At 37.0% G+C, this 2,989-nt stretch overlaps 1 pseudogene; it reads right to left on the bottom strand.

Moving 5' to 3' along the window:
- Nucleotides 1-1,214: 1,214 nt before the first annotated feature.
- LOC107706101 (rac GTPase-activating protein 1-like) overlaps nt 1,215-2,989 on the bottom strand; it is an 11,478-nt pseudogene continuing 9,703 nt past the window's right edge.

Below are 2,989 nucleotides of genomic sequence, written 5' to 3'. Positions count from 1 at the left end.
TGCCCAGCCCTAGTAATGATATTAATATAAACATCATTCTTCCGCTAAACAGTGTAGTTCCTCAGAAACGGTTGTGTTTCCAACAAAGTGGTTGCCGAGCAACACACAAATGTAAACAAAGGTGTATGTTTGTAGAGTAATTTTGCAACAGCTTTGAACTTGGCTCAACCAATCAGAATCAAGGACCGGAACTATCCGTTTTATAAATATGGATTTACCATTGTACAGTGTTATCACGTAAAAACTGGATAAAACAAATGCAAAAATAGTTCTGCTATAGAATTTCTTCTCTGTCAAACTATCTCTGAAATGACTTGAAATTCATTTGATTTACAGCTTGTTGGCTCCCTCTTTGTCAGTGAAATGTCAAAGATATTCAAAGAAAGGTGCAAAAAAGAAATGCAGTTTATTTGTGCAGTCTGTTACCATTTCGTTCCAGCATTTAACATGTCGTGTAAAACAAAAAAAATGGTAAGACAAATGATAAAATCTTGTAATTGGATACCAGTCGTGTTGGTAATTGTTTTGAATAATTGATGTTTCTGTGACTGTTCCCTGTATGAAAGCCGAGTGCAGTGCAAGAGTCAGACGTCTGCAATAAATTATTTAAGTCACAAAAGGTAAAGTAATTTACTGCTGCCCTGGTAGAAAATCACAGTGTCTGTATTTATGGTTAAAGAGCTATAAGACCATCAATTATTTTTATTAACCTTTAAGGCCAAGACAAATTATTCAATTGCAGACTTCACATTTGGCAACAAAATGCTTCTATATAAATGCATAATACTGCTTGACTTCTGAGGGCACTAGTGCAGATACTGCCCTTATTTCCATTAAAAATACACAAGTCAGAACATGAATTCATCTACTTTATTTCAAATCTCTATGCCATTTCACCCAGTGTTTATACCCCCTTTAGATATTTCCAGGACATTTCCTACATACATAAATAGACAAATATTATACAGAAAATAAATAGTGTACTCTCAACTCTCAATTTTTTTTATTATTCTTTCTGGACAGACTTATATTCAAAGGAAAAGTAGTTTTTCCAAGCTAGGATATAAAGTGCTGAAGTGCAACACAAAATGCACATTTATACACATGCACAAATCATTTGGGGGATGTGAAGAATTAATTTTTCCCTGGTTCATGTTTTGGTTTGCTTCTAGAAAGGAAAAAAATGGTTATGAAAATATGCAATACTAACATGCTCAAGACTTATTATTTATTGAGCCACTGGATGTAGTTTTATTGTATTTGCTCAACTCAGGAGAGGTCAGAGGTTTGAATATCTTATCTGTTCCTACACATTCAGAAACAGAGATACTGAATCAAAGCAAAATATACAGTCTACAAATTGAAAAATACAATTACATTTAAGATTTGAAAGTCATTGTAGATCATAAAAACAGTTTAAATGGCATTAAAATATGCAAAAAGTGAGCAGTGGAACTCTAACTGGCCAGTATATGTTAACTTTAAAGGCCTGTTCACACCACCAAGGACGACAACTATAACAATAACAATTTAGTTAAAAAAATGCTTTAAATGTAAAAGAATAGCAGAGTCCACACCACAACTATAACGATAACGGGACAAAGGAACAGTATTGTTGCAATCACTTTCACAATCAGAATCCATCCTGCTTTAAGAGCTTGAGCATTTAAAGCGGCAGACGACAGAACTGCAGTGCATGCTTATAATTAACAGAACGTTATTGAGTTTTGGTGTGGATGCTGATATAGTTGTTGTTATAATTATCATTCTTGGTGTGAATGAGTCTCAACACATGGTGGATACCATGTACCTCTGCTTGTGCTTGGACAGACACTGGCGACGTTGGTATCCACAACAGGAGACACGAGCGGATCCTCCTTCTCAGCTAGACCTTCCCAGAAATCTGAGGGGAAGGACAGAAACTGAGCTACTACCTGTTGCAAAGAAATTAGAAGAGGTTTATTTCTTGAAATATAAAGCTAAATACACGAGGAATGCATCACAATGAGATTTTCTTGCAACTTACTTTGGGTTGGGTGTTTGTGTCTCTCATAATGGTCATAGGAGAAGGTTCTAGCATCCCATGACCAATGACAGTGGGCCCAAACACTCTAATAAGTTATTCTGATCCATCTGACACATCGGACTCTGCATTACTCTAAGAAACAACATGAATGCGGTTGCAAAATGAGTAAGTATGTTTGAAAAAACAGGTATAGAAAGGCAGAGCTGCAGAAATGTCTAAATTAGAGCAATTTACCTCTGCAAATGCAGCATCAGGAAGGCCAGGGTGTCTTTGTTCGGCTGCGGCAACTCTTTGATAGTCTTTATTAATGTTTCTATGCTCTTGTCTTCATCAGCCATCTCTGTGAGTGAAAAAATTACTACTTTGTCAAAGCCAGCCGCAGTATCAGATTCAATTATGCTCCATTGCCAGAGCAATGTATCAGGCGAATGAATCACTTTATCAACTTTTCTGACATTAAGAATATCAGCTTTCACGGAGCAGGTACAAAAACACCTGTAGCAGCGATGCATTATGAAGGACTTTCTCTCATTTACATGCTACAGCCATTCTTGGCCAAGGAAATTAGACAATATGGCTCTCCCCATGACATCCAATCCAATTTATAATTTAAAAGGGAGGTACTTTACCCTGGAGTCATCCTGGATATATGAGGGCTAGAAAAAATAAAAATAAAATAAAACTCCATAATAATAGCAGAAGCACCCTGACTGCTCCTAAATCTGCCACTTACCCTTCATTCAGCAGTGGCGACTGAAATTAAAATGCTGAAAAAGACAAGGCGCTGGTTTGGGAGATAACGTTCGACATTGATTGTTTCCGAGTCATCAGGGACTTGTCAACTATATCACAAGTAATGGGAAATAACCATCCGCCCTAAATGAATGAGGGTAGCATACGTCCTCATGCCTCCGGCATACACAAGTGCCAGACGCTTGTTATAGAATCCACCCTCTGCAAAAT

Source organism: Sinocyclocheilus rhinocerous, unplaced genomic scaffold (genome assembly GCF_001515625.1).
Source record: "Sinocyclocheilus rhinocerous isolate Xijiao unplaced genomic scaffold, SAMN03320098_v1.1 scaffold3341, whole genome shotgun sequence".
Classification (NCBI taxonomy): domain Eukaryota; kingdom Metazoa; phylum Chordata; class Actinopteri; order Cypriniformes; family Cyprinidae; genus Sinocyclocheilus; species Sinocyclocheilus rhinocerous.
Note: the sequence above shows the minus strand (reverse complement) of the source record. Positions and strands in the feature narration are given on the sequence as shown.